Raw genomic sequence first — 20,884 nt, forward strand, 5'->3', positions numbered from 1 at the left:
ACTTTTCTGGTCTTAGGCATCTTCTACTACCGCCGGGGAACGTCATTCTTCTCTGAATCTTTGGCTTTCATGGCAACACTTCGTTCTTATGTTCTTATTCTTCCATTCTCGGTGTTTCTATTGTAAGCACCTTCATTTGTTCTACATATCACCAAGGTAACTTTCTTTCTCTCTTGCCGATCGCTCTTGCAGGTCCCATCATCTTTGTTTCTCGACTTCATCTTCCACGCTGAAGCACTGGCCATAGGCATTTTCTTTTTCTGCCCAGGAAAATCATCCTTCTTTGAATCTTCGGCTTTCACGGACCCATTGACCACTAGCTTTGTAACCGATTCATCAATCTCCGTTTCCGCTGAAGGACATACTTTCCATCTGTCTCTATCTGATTTAGTTACATTTTATTTATCTTCATTAGGGCCTCGGTATATAAGCAACTTGACATTATTGCTTGAGAACCTTCCCATAAAATAATAAGGAACGGCCAAGATAAACTCGAACTGGTTTTTCCTTTTCCTTATAGTCTTCTACCCGAAATAACGTAACAAGAAAGCAATCCGCTTATGTACCGAGACCTATACTTCTTCATTCATAGCCTTGACCTCGCGTTCTGCCTCTTGGTTAATTAGCCTTTAGTAATTCTTTCTTAAATTGCTTCATTAAAGCCTCGACTGACTTTCTTTCCTCTTTCAGACAAGGCTGCTTATGTACCCAGGGCTTTATGTGTCGAGGCCTTAAGGCCTGGGTACATAAGCTGCATCACCTGCTTTCCTGCTTCTTTACTGACATTACAAAAATAAAAGAATAAAAAAGGCCGAGCCAATTTCGAACTAGGTTGCCCTTTTCTTCTTTATTCCAAAGATGTCAATAGCTGTGTCTTTTTACGTGATAATTAGTAATAATTATTACTAATGTTGCAGATTTTGACAGTTGTATAAAGAAAAAGTTCCTGAAAAAAATGTTTCAGCAACATTTAGTAAGTAAAAAGACACCCCTAATATTATAAGATAGGAAAAGTCAATTGTGAAAAATTAACTGTAGAGGGAGTTAACCTCTGTTGCTACGACATCATAGCAACATTCTGTTAAACGAAAACTGTTACTCATTGGAATATTGACAAGAAAAACATTAAAACTCAAGTTTGACGGCATTCGTTTTTGATTTTTTCATTGAATGAACAATAAAAAAAAAAAGAAATAAATTTCAGCCACAAAACACAACGTTAATGTTTTCTGCCGCGAGAAATGGGAATCAAAAAACGATTGGCATTGCTGTTATCAATTCCAGTGTGTTGTGTAGCCATCTGTAACCAAAATGTGGAACTATTAGCATATGTTTTTGGAATATGCATTTGTTCGAGTCTTTATTGCTATACGTCTATGTTTATTCCAAAGACGTATAGCAATAAAGACTCGAACAAATGCATTTTCCAAAAACATATGATAATAGTTTCACATTTTGGTTACAGATGGCTACACAACTCACTGGAATTGATAACAGCAATGTCAATCGCTTTTGATTCCCATTTCTCGCGGCAGAAAACATTAACGTTGTGTTTTGTGGCTAAAATTTGTTTCTTCACTATTTTTTATTTTTTATTTAATAAAAAAACAAAAGTCAACGCCGTAAAATTTGAGTTTTAATGTTTTTCTTGTCAATATTCCAATGAGTAACAGTTTTCGTTTAACAGAATGTTGCTATGATGTCGTAGCAACAGAGGTTAACTCCCCCTACAGTTAATTTTTCACAATTGACTTTTCCTATCTTATAATATTGACATCTTTTTTTATTCTTTTATTTTTGTTATGTCAGAAATGAAGCAGGAAAGCAGACGAGGCATCTTATGTACCCAGGCCTTTATGCGGCCTCGCCTTGCTTGCTTCTGATAAAAGAATAAAAAATAAAAGGGCAACTTGGTTCGAATTGGCTAGGCCTTCTTTATTCTTTTATCAAAAGCAAGCAAGGCAAGCAGGAAAGGCTTCTTATGTACCTAGACCTTAAGCTACCTCGCCTGTTTGCCTTGTTTTCCTGCTCCATTTCTGACATATTGCAAAAGAATAAAGAAGGCCGAGCAAATTTCGAACTGGGTTGCCCTTTTCTTTTTATTTCCAAAGATGTCAATATTATAAGATAGGAAAAGTCAATTGTGAAAAATTAACTGTAGAGGGAGTTAACCTCTGTTGCTACGACATCATAGCAACATTCTGTTAAACGAAAACTGTTACTCATTGGAATATTGACAAGAAAAACATTAAAACTCAAATTTTACGGCGTTGACTTTTGTTTTAAAAATAAGAAATAGTGAAGAAATAAATTTCAGCCACAAAACACGACGTTAATGTTTTCTGCCGCGAGAAATGGGAATCAAAAACGATTGGCATTGCTGTTATCAATCCCAGTGTGTTGTGTAGCCATCTGTAACCAAAATGTGGAACTATTAGCATATGTTTTTGGAAAATGCATTTGTTCGGGTCTTTATTGCTATACGTCTTTGTTATTTCTTTATTTTTGTTATGTCAGAAATGAAACAGGAAAGCAGGCGTGGCATCTTATGTACACTCGCCTTAAGGCCTGCGTACATAAGCTGCTCTGCCTGATTTCCTTGCTTTCTTGCTTCATTTTTGACATAACAAAAATAAAGAAAGAATAAAGAAGGCCGAGGAAATTTCGAACTAGGTTGCCCTTTTCTTTTTTATTCTTTTATCAGAAGTAAAGGCCTCGACATATAAGCCGCTCGGCTTTCTTACTTAATTCATTTCTGGTAAAGGAATAAAGAAATGTCAGAACCACATTTTAATTAGGTCGAACTTCGTTTTTGGTCTTTTACCAGAAATGAATTAAGCAAGAAAGCCGAGCGGCTTATGTACCCAGGCCTTAAGCAAGGTAAACAGGCAAGGCAGCTTATGTACGCAGGCCTTTAAGCTGCCTCGCCTTGCTTGCTTCTGATAAAAGAAAAAAAATAAAAGGGCAACTTGGTTCGAATTGGCTAGGCCTTCTTTATTCTTTTATCAAAAGCAAGCAAGGCAAGCAGGAAAGGCCTGCGTACATAAGCTGCTTTGCCTGATTGCCTGTAGTGGTGCTTGTGATGGCATTTCCGTTTCCCATTTTATTGTGCTCAACTGATGCCAATACATTCACAGATATGCGGATAATGCAGTGTTGCAAACTAAATTCACCCTTAAAGTATGCTCAATAAAAAGATGGCTTTACCCCATAGATAATTGAGTCTAAATTAGCATAGAAATAGATCTGTTCTTTTCTGCGACAGACATTTTAAAAATTCATGAATTTGTATTTGTGGCAGTCATACTTATTTTTGCATTAAGCCGAAGTTAGAAAAGGGAGTAGTTGAGCTAGCAGCCTCCTCATTTTTGTTCGACATTAGATTGGTGCACATTGGCTTTATTCGGTTGAAGGAACATATTAAAGATTGTAACATTTCCTTTAAAGTTAATGAATGTTCTAGTTGATCCGAGTGAAAACATATCAACATTTTTCTTTGTTAATTATTTGCTCTTAATAAAACCGTGTGTAAGTAATTAAGGCGAAAATATTCGTTGATGGTCAATTAAATGAATGAATCCATTTCTTTCGAATTTAAGTGTTGGATCTTCTGTTGGAACACCGAAATGATTTCCTTATTATTTATTGCCCTTATCTAAATGGTGTCTAAATTGTTGATCGTCTGACAAAAACCAAGGAATCATTTATACAACATACCTACGTATGCATGTCATCTTTGTTTAAAAGATTTCTTCACAATTTCATATGTCTTGGAGTTCCAGTTATTGGGTAAGACCTTTTTGTGCTTTTCTGGTTCTCTTAAGGAAGCAAACTCTTATTAGGGTGGTGTTCTTCTTCTTTTTCTTCCATAGGTTCCATAAAACACTCTACAACCAGTGTTACATTCTAACCACCTATCGGTGGACAGAGAGAATCAAGCAGTCATTAGTTTTGTTGTTCGGTGTCTAGTGAGCAGTTGCCGAATGTTCTCCCTCATATAAATAATTGATAGAAACCACGTTCATATTTCGGAAAAAGAAAAAAAATTCTAAGTGAATACCAGATATATTTAGGCAAAAAAAATCGTTCTCCAGAATTCATTTAAGAACCTTCATTTAAAGAATTTAAAACTTTTCATTTGAGACTAAATTTGGCTTTACTACATTTTTTATATATGGAATGTGCAAGTGTGTGTATAAGTATACAACGATTTCAATATTAAGCTACAACAGTAATTAGCTATGTTTGTTGCAACCATATCATCCATAACAAAACCGCCAGTAAAGATAATATATATGCAAACCCCTTATTACTTGTTGCAAGTGAAACAATTGGAAACCTGCAGTACAGCCTAATTCAACATAACCTCATATCATCGTCATCAACAAATCATCATATACAGGCGTCTAGAATCGAAAGGCCTTTCGTCGCTGGATAATCTGTAATGTAAGTTGTTTTTTTTATTAAACCTATATTATTATTTGTCTCCTATTATTTCTTGGAATTTTGGAGAAACTAAAGTCACACCTCGCTCTTATTTGTGGAGCGGCACTAGAGCTGCTCTCATTTGTTTTTATCAGTACCGTTACTCTCAGGGTGAGACAAGTCTGTCCAGAATTCCAAGTATTTTTAAATTATTTGGTTTTTTATATATTTTGTTTACTGCGGAAACCATCTAAATTTTCTATTTCCTGGAAGTTGCCACAATTTGGAGTTTGAATGTTGGCAGTACGTATTTTGTGGCATTACCAATCTGGTGATGTTTCTTTGTTACAGTTTTAAAGTCATTGCTAAACCTGCCCACATTCAATCCAAAACTGGTATACTGATTTTTTACATTTATGTTTTGTTACTGAGAGTGTAGCTATGGGGCTCTCTCAATATAACTGATCTCTATTATTTTGATCTGTGTCTTGGTCATTGGTTTTTCTCGTCTGTCCGTTTTCGTATATTCTTACAAAATTTAATAATGCGGTCAACGACCTCAAATGCATGACCAGCTGTTATAGTTTGAAAATCACCAATGAATCGCTTGTTACATTTATACACACATACGCTTTCTTTTGGTTATAAATTTAAATCTTTGTGCTGAACTAAAAAAAAAAAATCATCATTTTGTATTAACTTTAGTTAAAGTAAAACAAAAATAATAGTTATAAGTACATTCACTGAATTGTCTTAGGATGTAACTAACTTTATTTAAGATTTTTCTGGTTTAAGATGTTGAATAATTTCTTTATTAAAATGTTGGTAAAATTTACTATGTCTTGAATTGAAAACAATTGTTTGACTTAATCGGCATCTGAGGTGAAGGTAAGGGGTGGTGATCGTATGGGTTACCAGTGATTTATCGGTGGATACTGGGTAACATGGATGGGAGGGCTTCAAAGGGTCATGCAATAACACCAGCATACCCCTTCGGCTTAAATAAAGGGAAATAAAGTCCTTGCATCAATCTAGTCTCTAAGTCTGTCTTCTTCTCTACTAAGCATGCTTTAAACAAAACCTTTCAAATTGATTTAATGTAGATAATCTTCGATAGACGGTGGCAAGATCCCACCCCACCGACGAGCAATAAGGCTTCGGGAGTAAGCATGCCATCGCCATTTGTCTATGCCAGAAGTGAGTTGAGGGTCTCGTTGTGAACCCTACGAAAATAGCCAATGGTTATATGCTACATAAATAAAATTTTGGCGCCCAAAACGTGGGACCCGAGTGATTTTTGACTGAATTTGGTTCTACTTGATAGAGCAAAACACCCTAATATTTCATATATTTTGTTATATCACTCAGCTCCTATTTTTTTTTCTTCTCAACTTCTTTTTTATTTTTTCCATTTTCTTCCTTTCTGATGGGATAAAACAATGTTGTGGAATTTACTATTCATTATATGCCCGAGTGCTAGTGAATGTAACCTGGTCTTGTTATCCTGTTATATCTACTGGAAATTTGTTTTCAGGGTGTCTGATGAGAGGAAATCAGTTTTTACTTGGACCTATGGTCTGAAGCTGACCTTCTGATGAATTTTGTTAACATTTTTCTTTTCGGTTTACAATTTGGAATATGTAAAGATTATTGACGATTTTTACATCCATTGTAATTATACTCTCTATAATTCTCCTCTTTCTCTTTTTTAAGGACATTTATTTTACTCGTTTATTAAGCCATTCGAAAACCCCTTTTTACTTTGGATGCTGGAATAAGTCAAACACAAACATTAATATTTACTTTTTTTGTAATAGAAACTACATCGTTGTTTCCGGTAGGAAATTTCTTAGGAGTCGTACTTCATATTGTATTTTGAAGGAACTGGTAATTGTTGCATTAATATATAGGGATTGCCGATATTTTTTCTAATGGCAGTTGTTAGGAGTGATGAAGATATTCCTGGCTCGGTAGCAGCGGAGGAAAATGGTCCATTGTGTGGCATTTGCAAATCAGCTATCACTAATAAGTCCTTGTTGGCAGAGGCTATATGCAGGCATTTGTTTCATAGGGTATGTATTTCAGCATATTTGCGAACTAATACAACTTGTCCTGTTTGCAATACAAAAATTACCAAAGATTCTGCAGCGTCAACTTCGCAATCTGCTAAAAACAAACCTACATCCCCTATAATGACGAGGTCGGGATCAAAGGCAAAGGCTTTTGATTCTAATAGATCTACAGATTCTGCTTCTGCTAATTTAAGTCAGCAATCGACGCTTCCAGCTACCTCAAATTTAACACCAGCGGCATCAAATATCACTTTAGGGAATATTGAGGATATAGTTTCAAGAACTGTCGCCAGTCACCAGTCACAGCTTCTTTCAAGTTTAAACAGCCAGATTTCACAACTAGTTGAGAGAAGTGTTGAGAATAGTATTGCTAGGTTAAATTTAAATTCTGTCCCGAATCCAAATACCTCGTCACCGAATTCTAACAGGCCTCCGATAATGCAGACATTGCCTGACGTTGAGCAAAGGACTTTGGAACAGCTATTGGGGTTACCTCCTTCTAATAGGAACGCTAATACTAGTCACAATAACTCTTCTTCTGCAAACCGGTCAAACATGAATACTCATTCCACTATCAGCGATCTCCTCTTTAGACCTGACAAGGTGAGTCAGATTATGTTCAACTGGAAGTTGAAATTTAGTGGCGGTCCGAATTGTCTTCCAGTTGATGGGTTTATATATAGAGTGGAAGCCTTAACCAATCAAACATTAGGTGGAAACTTCGAAATTTTGTGCGGCAATGCCTCAGCGCTGTTCGAAGGAAAGGCAAATGATTGGTTTTGGCGTTTTCATAAAACTGTCGACAAGGTTACTTGGCCACAGCTATGCGACGCTTTGAGGCGCCAGTACAAAGATTCCAGAACTGATGTGGATTATAGGGAAATGATAAGAGATCGACGTCAGAAACCTCACGAATCATTTGACTCATTCTATGAATCGGTGATAGATCTCGTCGATAGATTGGATCAGCCGTTGAATGAGAAGACTCTAGTTGAAATTTTGAGGAGAAACTTGTTGCCCGAAATTCAACATGAAATCTTAAACATGACGATTAGCTCTATTGGTCAGCTTCGAGAGATATGTCGCCGTAGGGAATTTTTTATGCAGGACGTTCATAGGAAGCATGGGTGGTCAAACAATAAGTTTGGTCATTTGCAGAAACGTCTGTCAGAGATAGGAATGGAATCTGAAGAACCTCCTGAGTTGTTAACACCTGATGACGAGGTGGTAGAAATCTCTCTCACTTGTTGGAACTGTCGTTCTATCGGGCACAGGTACCAAGATTGCATTGCTGAACGGTCAGTATTTTGTTATGGTTGTGGAGAACCACAGACGTACAAACCCAACTGTCGAAAATGTAACCGGTTTTCAAAAAACTTCCCAGCGACAGCACCCAAGGGTGCAATGAACCCCAGCACCAGTCAGCAGAAACCGGAAATGAAGTAGATAACCCAATTAGTACTATTCCCCATGATGATGTTGACAAACATAATGAACCTGGACATGACTTTAACTTACCCGGAAATGAAATAAAAACTACAACCAACTCTACCTCATATGATAACGACAACCCTATAGGCCACGGATGCGAGTATAGCTCAAACGGAAATCAAAATGCCTATTTTGATCCCGAAATTGTAATTGGAAATGATGTCGAAAAATTATTAATTCATTCACAAGCTGTTATTAAGAATGGTCCTTGTCCCCTTGTACCTTTTCACGAACGTTTACGAAATTACTATGAAGTTCGGAATAGGATTTTCGGCGATGATTTCAAACCTAGTAGATCTATTCGAAGAATTAGAGATTTTTGGCGAAATGTCAAATTGATGAAAAAAGGTTTCTCAGTTTCAGTCCTTGAGCGGAAAGGTGACGTACGACCATATGCAGAGGTTGAACTGTTAGGCAAACGTATGATAGGATTGCTTGATACTGGAGCGTCAGTTACCTGCTTGGGATCTCAATCAGCCTTGGATTTTTTATCTTCCAATCAGCCATATAAGTCCATTAATACATCAGTCAAAACTGCTGATGGAAAATCACAAACAGTTGTAGGTGTTTTGCAATCTGATGTTGCGTTTCGTGGAGAAAAGCAAAACCTTAAAATCTTCATTGTCCCCAGCCTTTCACAAAACTTAATATTAGGTGTTGATTTTTGGAGACTTTTTAATTTACTTCCTAGTTCCCTTACAGTAGGGTTAGACCACATTTATCCTTTTAGCGAAGTCAATGAAGTTCCAGGAGATAAACTTCTTACTTCCCAACAACAAATTGAGATACAGCGTGTCATTGGATTATTCCCCTCGTTTGCTAAGGAAGGCCTAGGCCGGACCAATGTTTTATGTCATAGCATCGATACAGGTGATGCTAAGCCCGTGAAACAGAGGCACTTCCCTGTTTCGCCGGCTATAGAAAAATTGATCTATGAGGAGTTAGATAGAATGATCGCGATGGGGGTAATCGAAGAGTCTACCAGTGCGTGGTCTTCTCCGGTGGTTTTACACCGAAAGCCTGGTAAGAATAGGTTGTGCCTCGACAGTAGGAAGCTCAACTCTTTGACGGTGGGGGATGCCTACCCGCTCCCTCACATCGATGGGATATTGAGTCGCCTTCCTAAAGCCGAGTACATAAGCAGTTTAGACCTCAAGGATGCCTTTTGGCAAATACCACTTGAAGAGTCATCGAAGGGTAAAACAGCCTTTACGGTACCTGGGAGACCACTGTATCACTTCAGGGTCATGCCATTTGGGCTCTGCAATGCCCCGCAGACCATGTGCAGGCTCATGGACCGAGTGATACCAGCAGCTCTCAGGACCGAAGTGTTTGTTTACCTGGATGACCTTCTTGTGGTATCCGCAACCTTTGAGCGTCATACTGAGGTTCTAGCCGAGGTAGCTCGATGTTTGAGGCAGGCGGGATTAACCATCAACGTCGAAAAGAGCAAATTTTGTGTACAGGAGGTACGTTATCTCGGTCATGTTGTAGGCAATGGTGTCATACAGACAGATCCGGATAAAGTTTCCGCCATTGTAGATTTTCCAACCCCAAGATCTGTTAAACAAATTCGCCGTTTTTTGGGAATGTCGGGTTGGTACAGAAAGTTTATCAGGAACTACGCTGCACTTTCCGCCCCTTTATCTGACTTAGTCAAAGCTAATCGCAGGTTCTCTTGGAATGAAGAGGCCCAAAAAGCCTTCGAAGATTTGAAGTCCATCTTGTGCTCAGCTCCTGTTTTGCATAGTCCAGATTTTTCACAGCCATTCTATATTCACTGTGATGCTAGCAAAACAGGGATAGGAGCCGTATTGGTGCAAAAAAATGCGGAGGGTGATGAGTATCCTATAGCATTTATGTCTAGGAAACTCAACCAAGCCCAACGCAATTACAGTGTCACCGAACAAGAATGTTTGGCAGCAATGCTAAGCATTAAAAAATTTCGAGCTTATGTCGAGGGGCATGAGTTCACGGTGATAACGGATCACGCTTCGTTAAAATGGCTCATGTCCCAAACCGACTTAAGTACAAGGCTGGCCAGATGGGCTTTAAAACTTCAAGGTTTCCGCTTTAAGATTGAACATCGCAAGGGTACGCAGAACGTGGTTCCTGATACGCTATCTCGTGCTGATTCCGACAACCTAACGGATTTGGAATGTCTCTGTGAAATAGAGAATGGTCGAGGAGTATTTCTAGACCTTAATTCGCCTCATTTCCAGTCTGAAGGTTATAAGTCATTGGTAACAAAAGTACTAAATAATATGGACAATACCCCCGATCTGAAGGTGGTGGATGGTTTTGTATATCGGAGAATGGAACACGCCACGGGTGACCAGACCACCGACGATATGGCGTGGAAACTTTGGGTTCCATCTGAATTAGTTTCAGATTTGTTAAGAAAACACCACGATGACCCTCTTTCTTCGCATTCCGGTATTAACAAAACTTTAGAGCGTTTAAGGAGGTATTATTTTTGGCCCAACATGGTAACTGATGTTCGGGACTATATAAATTCATGCGACACTTGCAAAGCTACCAAGCATCCTAACTACATAATGAGACCACCCATGGGCAAAACTGGTGAAACTCACAGATTTTTTCAAAAGCTCTATGTGGATTTCTTGGGTCCGTATCCAAGGTCAAGATCGGGTTCCATAGGAATTTTTGTAGTATTAGACCATTTTTCAAAGTTTTGTTTCTTACACCCTGTAAAGAAATTCACAGCTGACATAGTCATCAAATATCTTGAGGAAACATTATTTCACACATATGGGGTGCCAGAGATTATAGTTTCGGACAACGGGACTCAGTTCAAAGCTAACAAATTCAATGATCTATTGAAAAGTTATGGTGTCTCTCACGTATACACGGCTGTCCACTCTCCTCAGGCCAACGCGTCTGAGAGAGTGAACAGATCCGTTATTTCGGCAATAAAGTCCTACGTTAAGGAAGACCAGAAAGACTGGGATGAAAATCTTAGTAGAATTTCTTGTGCACTGAGGTCGACAGTACATTCGTCTATTGGTACATCACCATATTTCATGGCTTTCGGGCAGCATATGGTAACCCATGGCTCGACGTACAGGTTACTCAAAAATTTAGGCATGTTGGAGGACAGATCGGTACAATTTAATAGGAATGACTCATTTGAAATCATACGTCGTAGGGCTGGCGAAATAATGAAAAAGCAATTCGATCGCAATGAGAGGGCATATAATCTCCGATCCCGTTTGGTTTCTTACGACGTTGGGCAGGAGGTCTTTCGAAGGAATTTTCGCCAAAGCAATTTCGAACAGGGATTCAATGCGAAATTAGCACCAACGTTTGTGAAAGCCCGTATTAGGAAAAAGCTAGGTAATTCCTATTACGAATTAGAGGATCTCCAAGGTAGATCTATAGGTAATTATCACGCAAAGGATATACGCCAATAGCCCATCACAAGCGTTATCAGCTTTCGTGCTCTTGAAACCCCGAAATCTGATTTTGGTTGGGGGGTAAATGTAGTGGTGCTTGTGATGGCATTTCCGTTTCCCATTTTATTGTGCTCAACTGATGCCAATACATTCACAGATATGCGGATAATGCAGTGTTGCAAACTAAATTCACCCTTAAAGTATGCTCAATAAAAAGATGGCTTTACCCCATAGATAATTGAGTCTAAATTAGCATAGAAATAGATCTGTTCTTTTCTGCGACAGACATTTTAAAAATTCATGAATTTGTATTTGTGGCAGTCATACTTATTTTTGCATTAAGCCGAAGTTAGAAAAGGGAGTAGTTGAGCTAGCAGCCTCCTCATTTTTGTTCGACATTAGATTGGTGCACATTGGCTTTATTCGGTTGAAGGAACATATTAAAGATTGTAACATTTCCTTTAAAGTTAATGAATGTTCTAGTTGATCCGAGTGAAAACATATCAACATTTTTCTTTGTTAATTATTTGCTCTTAATAAAACCGTGTGTAAGTAATTAAGGCGAAAATATTCGTTGATGGTCAATTAAATGAATGAATCCATTTCTTTCGAATTTAAGTGTTGGATCTTCTGTTGGAACACCGAAATGATTTCCTTATTATTTATTGCCCTTATCTAAATGGTGTCTAAATTGTTGATCGTCTGACAAAAACCAAGGAATCATTTATACAACATACCTACGTATGCATGTCATCTTTGTTTAAAAGATTTCTTCACAATTTCATATGTCTTGGAGTTCCAGTTATTGGGTAAGACCTTTTTGTGCTTTTCTGGTTCTCTTAAGGAAGCAAACTCTTATTAGGGTGGTGTTCTTCTTCTTTTTCTTCCATAGGTTCCATAAAACACTCTACAACCAGTGTTACATTCTAACCACCTATCGGTGGACAGAGAGAATCAAGCAGTCATTAGTTTTGTTGTTCGGTGTCTAGTGAGCAGTTGCCGAATGTTCTCCCTCATATAAATAATTGATAGAAACCACGTTCATATTTCGGAAAAAGAAAAAAAATTCTAAGTGAATACCAGATATATTTAGGCAAAAAAAATCGTTCTCCAGAATTCATTTAAGAACCTTCATTTAAAGAATTTAAAACTTTTCATTTGAGACTAAATTTGGCTTTACTACATTTTTTATATATGGAATGTGCAAGTGTGTGTATAAGTATACAACGATTTCAATATTAAGCTACAACAGTAATTAGCTATGTTTGTTGCAACCATATCATCCATAACAAAACCGCCAGTAAAGATAATATATATGCAAACCCCTTATTACTTGTTGCAAGTGAAACAATTGGAAACCTGCAGTACAGCCTAATTCAACATAACCTCATATCATCGTCATCAACAAATCATCATATACAGGCGTCTAGAATCGAAAGGCCTTTCGTCGCTGGATAATCTGTAATGTAAGTTGTTTTTTTTATTAAACCTATATTATTATTTGTCTCCTATTATTTCTTGGAATTTTGGAGAAACTAAAGTCACACCTCGCTCTTATTTGTGGAGCGGCACTAGAGCTGCTCTCATTTGTTTTTATCAGTACCGTTACTCTCAGGGTGAGACAAGTCTGTCCAGAATTCCAAGTATTTTTAAATTATTTGGTTTTTTATATATTTTGTTTACTGCGGAAACCATCTAAATTTTCTATTTCCTGGAAGTTGCCACAATTTGGAGTTTGAATGTTGGCAGTACGTATTTTGTGGCATTACCAATCTGGTGATGTTTCTTTGTTACAGTTTTAAAGTCATTGCTAAACCTGCCCACATTCAATCCAAAACTGGTATACTGATTTTTTACATTTATGTTTTGTTACTGAGAGTGTAGCTATGGGGCTCTCTCAATATAACTGATCTCTATTATTTTGATCTGTGTCTTGGTCATTGGTTTTTCTCGTCTGTCCGTTTTCGTATATTCTTACAAAATTTAATAATGCGGTCAACGACCTCAAATGCATGACCAGCTGTTATAGTTTGAAAATCACCAATGAATCGCTTGTTACATTTATACACACATACGCTTTCTTTTGGTTATAAATTTAAATCTTTGTGCTGAACTAAAAAAAAAAAATCATCATTTTGTATTAACTTTAGTTAAAGTAAAACAAAAATAATAGTTATAAGTACATTCACTGAATTGTCTTAGGATGTAACTAACTTTATTTAAGATTTTTCTGGTTTAAGATGTTGAATAATTTCTTTATTAAAATGTTGGTAAAATTTACTATGTCTTGAATTGAAAACAATTGTTTGACTTAATCGGCATCTGAGGTGAAGGTAAGGGGTGGTGATCGTATGGGTTACCAGTGATTTATCGGTGGATACTGGGTAACATGGATGGGAGGGCTTCAAAGGGTCATGCAATAACACCAGCATACCCCTTCGGCTTAAATAAAGGGAAATAAAGTCCTTGCATCAATCTAGTCTCTAAGTCTGTCTTCTTCTCTACTAAGCATGCTTTAAACAAAACCTTTCAAATTGATTTAATGTAGATAATCTTCGATAGACGGTGGCAAGATCCCACCCCACCGACGAGCAATAAGGCTTCGGGAGTAAGCATGCCATCGCCATTTGTCTATGCCAGAAGTGAGTTGAGGGTCTCGTTGTGAACCCTACGAAAATAGCCAATGGTTATATGCTACATGCCTTGCTTTGCTGCTTCATTTCTGACGTAATAAAAATAATAGAATAAAGACGAAATTTCGAACTGGGTTGCCATCAGTTGGAAATTGGGTCGGCCTTCTTTGTTCTTTTATTTTTTTATTGAAGCAGCAAAGCAAGGCAATCAGGCAAAGCAGCTTATGTACGCAGGCCTGAAAGGCCTTTAAGGCCTGCTTACATAAGCTGCCTCGCCTGCCTACCTTGCTTGCTTCTGATAAATGAATAAAAAAGAAAAGGGCAACCCAGTCCGAAATTTGCTCGGCCTTCTTTATTCTTTTATTTTTATTATGTCAGAAATGAAGTAGGAAAGCAAGGCAACCAGGTGAGGCAGCTTATGTACGCCGGCCTTTAGAGTCTTGGCAAATTCATTGTCCGCTCATTGTCAAATTCGAATTTCATGAGCCTCAATAATTTTATGTGCCTCAATTCGGATGTGGGCTCATCCATTTGTTTCTTCAGGCCACGGACTTCCTTTTTGGCCTCTATAACTTTATCATGTAGGTCTAGAAGCATTTCAAATTGAGTGTACACCGTACCTTTAAATCTTACTGTAGTCTCTTCAGCCTTCTTAAAGTCAATTTAAAGAGTCTTATTAATAACCTTCAATTTCGCCGTGGTTCGCTCTGATTTTTCCATTTCCTTTTGCCGGGTTTTTTTTTCACGGGCCATCTTACATCTGGGTATATCGGAAAGTTCAAGTTTTCCATTATCCTTCGCATTACTGGTTTCCGCAACTCATTTTTCTTAGTAAACAATTGGAACATTTACTTTCTTAATTTTCTGGTGCCAGCTTCGATGCTGCAGCCATTTTGCCTTCGTCCTTTATTTTCTGCTTCCAGCTCCGATGCTGCAGTCCTCAGATTTTCGGCGTACACATAACTCACTTTGTGATATTCTTCAGAGTGCGTTTCATTGATATCTTCAATCGCCGAGTTGATGAGACTTAACGGCCAAGTACATACGGTCCGTTGTGCGTCGCGTCACGCGTTAAAAACAACAACCATATGAAATATGTGTAAGTGATGCAGTTTGTTCTTGAAGTTTTCATGTGGTTGTTGTAAAGCGGAATTCAACGGACCGTATGTGCCGAACCCTTCAATTTACACACATGTGTAATAGTTTGTAAGACTCCACCACTGCTTCTTTTTGCTGACTGAATTTTCTCCCTATTAAGGCATGGTAGAACAAATATAAGGTAAAGTTAATACTACAACAAATACAACTCGAACAACAACCACAAAGGAATTTGTTTTTGTTTGTAACGTTACTGCCAGTTGTATTTGTAAACAAAACAAGGAAATGTCTATAAATTATTGGAATTTAAAAAACTAATAATTTGTCACATTTGGTTCAATATTTTGGAAAACATGAATGAAAATTCGTTACATTTTCAATTTTTATGTTTCCACATCATTCCACTAAATGCATAAATTCTCACAGAAAGTAGAATTCTTGCAGAAAAGTTTGGGGTCGCTGGAAATTCATAGAAAAAGGAAAAGCTGTTTCAATGTTTTGTTTTAGAAATCAAAGAAGCACATGTTTATTAGGGCTTTATTTTTTTAAATTTTAACAAAATACCTCACATATTAACAAACGTTGTATCGCCTCTACAAGCGGGGATTTACTGCGCGGCTTATCGTTCGAACTTGGAGGAGGTTACATATCATTGATATGAAGAAGTCTTTCTGGGAAATGTTTTTTTCCGAATGATATATTTTTTCTCAAAAAATATTTGTCCCTAATGTACATCGAAATAGAAATAAATGTATAAAATGTCATATGAAATTTGACACTAACGTTACAACCCAGTTCAGTCAGCTGTGTATTGCTGCTACCTTTTCTTATTCTACCATGCTATTAAGGCAAATTCTCAGTTCCCAATATTTTTATTCTTTTATTTTCATTATGTCAGAAATGAAGCAGGAAAGTAAGGCAACCAGGCAAAGCAGCTTATGTACCCATGCCTTTAGTTTCGGCCTCTGTTCCGGCTCGAAGGATAAATGTAAACTGTCATCTATATTTCCCAAAAAGTCAACAAGTCTTTTTCAATTATTCGTAATGCACCGTTTTATTTAAAGTACAATATTCTTTCAGCCTGTTTCACTATGTCGAACGAAAATGAAAGCGAAAGAAAAACTACTGATTTTCACATTTTGTACACCTTTTTCAGATGTAATTCGAATTATTTTAATTCCTAACATTTCATTTGTATTTCGAGAATTCTATTTGTAATTCGAATTATTATTATTATTATTCCAAAAAGAAATCGACGATTTTCATTCATAATTTTACAACTGTTTTTGCAGTTGTCTGGACGCCTACGTCACACAGGCAAGTTTTGGGTTTTTGACAATCAATTCATGTACTCAACTGTTCTATCATGTCTAAACGCAGGGTAAATGTTTCATCATTTGATTTTGTGTGTGCAGCAGCGAATGCTATAATACAGTCGAACTTCCCTGTAACGAATACTTCTCTATGACGAAGTTGTTTTTAATGCACAAGTGAAAAAATCACTCTCAAACAATCTCTCTATTACGAATTTTCTCTATAACGTAGTAATACGTCTGTCCCTACGTGCTACATTATAGAGAAGTTCGACTGTAGTTTCAAAAAGAAATTTGCAATTCAACAGGTTTTCATCAGCACTAAAATATTTTTGTTTTTATTTTCGTTGTTCGCTTTTGCACCTTATGTGTTCTCCTAACATTGGGCCACGTACATACTTTCCTCATGCCGAAGTATGAAACACATGATGATTGTGGCAAACTCGTGATCCAAAAACAGAATGCGACACACAATTCTATGTAGAAGGCTTACAGTGTGCGACGAAAACGTTACATCCAAATAGTTGATACAGGCGCATGAATATGTACATGTGACTCACAAAACTGTAAAAAATACTTTCGATTAATAACAAATAATTTTTTAATGTGTCACGAGCCGCTTTGTTTAGACCACGTTAAATTCCATGTACGTATTCATCTCAAAACCACAGCAAAATATTGCAAATGACAAAGTTGACGATTGCATGACATCTTTATCCCATCTTTAATTGTTTTAAAGATTTCAAGAAGTGCACATCAACGAATTAAAAGTGTTAAAAAATTGCATAGAGTAAGTGATTGGCCTTTTAAGGATAGTTTTTATTTTCAATCTTTCGCCGCTTCGAGTGAAAATTAATATTGAAGTCATAAACATTTGAGTAAAGTTTTGCATAATTTATGATAAAAAAAAGTAAAGAACTTCCAAGCCAAATTCTAACTTCGTTACCCTTTGTCTTTTATTCTCAAAGATGTCAATATAAGATAGGAAAAGTCAATTGTGAAAAATTAACTGTAGAGGGAGTTAACCTCTGTTGCTACGATATCATAGCAACATTCTGTTAAACGAAAACAAAGACATAAAGTAATAAAGACCTGACAAAATGCATGCAACAAAAAAATGTTTACGAAACTATGTATAGAAACATTACCCTTAACAGGTTGCAGTTAATTCAAAATCGCAACCAAGGAGGAACATTTCATGTAATGGTATCAGAAACGAAATTTATGAATTCAAGGATATGTTCAAGAATAATTCCATGTCAATTGGATCGGTAAATTCGGTTAAATACGTAAAAATGTATAAAAGAAAAAAATGTTATATCACCATATCGTAACATAACATTATGTTAAATTCAAAAGCCATTCACTGAAGAATGATAGCAAAAGAAATGTCTTATCTTGTTGTATTTATGTCTTTGAATTCAAAAGCCATTCACTGAAGAATGATAGCAAAAGAAATGTCTTATCTTGTTGTATTTATGTCTTTGACGAAAACTGTTACTCATTGGAATCATGGTAGAACAAGAAAAGGTAGCAGCAATACCCAGCTGACTGAACTGGGTTGTAGTGTTAGTGTCAAATTCCATTCGACATTTTATGTATTTATTTCTATGTTCGATGTATATTGGGGATATATATTTTTGAAGAACAAATTTATTCATCAGAAAAAAAAACTATTTCCCATAAAGACGGTTTCATATCATTGACATGTAACCTCCTCCAGGTCCGAACGACATGCCGCACACTAAAACATCGCTTATAGAGGCGGTACAATATTTGTTAATATGTGTGGTATTTTGTTAAACTTGAAAAGAATAAAGCCCTAATAAACATGTGCTTTTTTGTTTTCAAAAGCAAATGATTGAAACATCTTCTCTTTTTTCAATGAATTACCAGCGACCCGAAACATTTTTGCAAGTATTCTACTTTCTGCGAGAAATTATGCATTTAGTGGAATGATATGGAAACATTCAAATTGAAAATCTAACGAGTTTTCATTCATGTTTTCCAAAATATTCAATCAAATGTGAAAAAATATTAGTTTTTTTAATTCCAATAATTTATAGACATTTCCTTGTTTTGTTTACATTTACATTGACACTAAGGTTTACAAACAAAAACAAATTCCTTTGTGGTTGTTGTTCGAGTTGTATTTGTTGTAGTATTAACTTTACCTTGTATTTGTTCTACCATGCATTGGAATAGGTATTTTTTTTTTTTTTTTTTTTTTTTTTTATTTATTTATTTATTTTCTTTTTTAGAGATTACAAAAATTTCATTATGCCTCAGCGCCATTTGGCATTGTTGAGGCTAGTTGACAAAAGATTACAAATAAAAATTTGCTCCTTAAAAAAAGTAAATACATTTGTTTAAAAATTAAAAAAAAATGTTTAAAAAAAAGTATTTTATAATATAGTAATATTTTATAATATAGTAATTATAGTATTGACAAGAAAAACATTAAAACTCAAGTTTGACGGCATTCGCTTTTGATTTTTTCATTGAATGAACAATAAAAAAAGAAAATAAATAAATTTCAGCCACAAAACACGACGTTAATGTTTTCTACCGCGAGAAATGGGAATCAAAAACGATTGGCATTGCTGTTATCAATTCCAGTGAGTTGTGTAGCCATCTGTAACCAAAATGTGGAACTATTATTACATGTTTTTTGGAATATGCATTTGTTCGAGTCTTTATATCTATACGTCTTTGTTTATTCTTTTATTTTTATTATTTTATTTATTCAATACAAAGAAAGCTTACAAAGCCTATTAATTATGTATTGTAAGAATTATATATTGTATTATGTCAGAAATGGAGCAGAGCAAGAAAACCATCCGGCGAGGCTTTTTTGTACTGAGGCCTAAAGGCCTGCGTACATAAGCTGCTCTGCCTGATTGCCTTGCTTTCCTGCTTCATTTTTGACATAATAAAAATAAAAGAATAAAGAAGGCCGAGGAAATTTCGAACTGGGTTACCCTTTTCTTTGTTATTCTTTTATCAGAAGTAAGCAAGGTAAGCAGGCAAGGCAGCTTATGTACGCAGGCCTTTAAGGTGTGAACAGAACGAAATACACCGTTTTTTTTACGCTCAGTTTTATGTAAAAGATTAAAGGCCAAGTACTACCTAATTCAAATGCTGTGTAATTAATTTGAATTAGGTAGTACTTGGCGTTTAGTCTTTTACATGAAACTGAGCGTGACAAAGTGGCGTATTTCATTGTGTTTCTACCTTTAACGCTTATTTATGTTGTTTTTCACATGTTCTTACAGGCATTCTTAAGGTAGAAACACAATGATTATAGGAGCGTTTTCCCTAAGCCATTGTGGCACAATCCCGACATGGTTGTACAGTATTTTTCCGGACTCAATGGTATGTTATTTTATTATCATTACACGTACGATATATAATCACTATTAATAGACCATTTCAAATTCAGAAAGTAAAATGATAACGTTATTTTTAATGCTTCAAAATGTTTTCCGTATATGTTTTTGAATTTTCAACAATAATTCCATCGCTCCGACTACCAATTATTTTGTGGACAATTTAGGGAAAACGTATAGCCAAACTGAGTTATCCCGTACATATTCTATCATAGCCTTATAGTACGTTTATATATAACCAGATTTAACAAACTCACTGGGTTTCAAATGTCAATTCCATTGCTTATAATTCAAATAAATCTTCATAAAGAAGGTTAACCTTGCAAAAGGCTGTAATATATACATGGTCTTAAGGCCTGGGTACATACATACGTGCCTCGCTTGGTTACCTTGCTTTCCTGCTTCATTTCTGACATAACAAAAATAAAAGAATAAAGAAGAAAAGGGCAACCTAGTTCGAAATTGGCACGGCCATCTTTATTTTTTTTTTTATTTTATGTTATGTCAGAAATGATGCATGAAAGCGAGGCAACCAGGCGAGGCAGCTTATGTACCCAGACTTTTTCCGGCACTTTTGTTACGGATATTGCGCTTCTATAAGGATTTTAAATAGTTTTTTATGCACCGATGCCTTTAAATTGCTAGTTGTTGGCAATGTTAATTCGTTGTATCTGATTCGCATTTGCAATTTAGCAATAACTTCGATATACATACAACGTAAATTTATTGAAGACGTATAGCCAGACTGAGATATCCGGTACGAATTGTTTGATTGATATTTATTTACATTTCTTTTTTCGGCACTTCTGTAAAGAATTTTCTTTAAATCTACAGCTGCTTCTTCTATACGTTTTTTTAATAGATACTACCCAATTTAGATTATTTAGATATAGCCAGACTGAGATATCCGGAACGAATTGTATTATTCATATTTATTTGAATTGCATCCAATGTCAATGCACACAGCCTCTCATTTTTAGGGAAGACTTATAGCCAAACTGAAATATTCGCTACGATTTATATTATTGATAGGTATGTATTTGAATT

At 36.2% G+C, this 20,884-nt stretch overlaps 1 protein-coding gene and 1 long non-coding RNA gene across 2 annotated transcripts in view; both read left to right on the forward strand.

Annotated features, from left to right (window-relative positions):
* The window catches only part of Xrp1, a 72,311-nt gene that overhangs the window by 2,495 nt on the left and 48,932 nt on the right, over positions 1–20,884 (forward strand). The gene's annotated exons all lie outside the window — the stretch shown is intronic.
* On the forward strand, positions 3,152–4,446 carry LOC141391030 (uncharacterized). The gene is made up of 2 exons (XR_012409545.1): positions 3,152–3,789; positions 3,873–4,446. It is a non-coding gene; the product is annotated as an uncharacterized lncRNA (long non-coding RNA).

Source organism: Musca autumnalis, unplaced genomic scaffold (assembly GCF_047663935.1).
Source record: "Musca autumnalis isolate F117 unplaced genomic scaffold, ASM4766393v1 scaffold_1, whole genome shotgun sequence".
In the NCBI taxonomy this organism is placed as follows: domain Eukaryota; kingdom Metazoa; phylum Arthropoda; class Insecta; order Diptera; family Muscidae; genus Musca; species Musca autumnalis.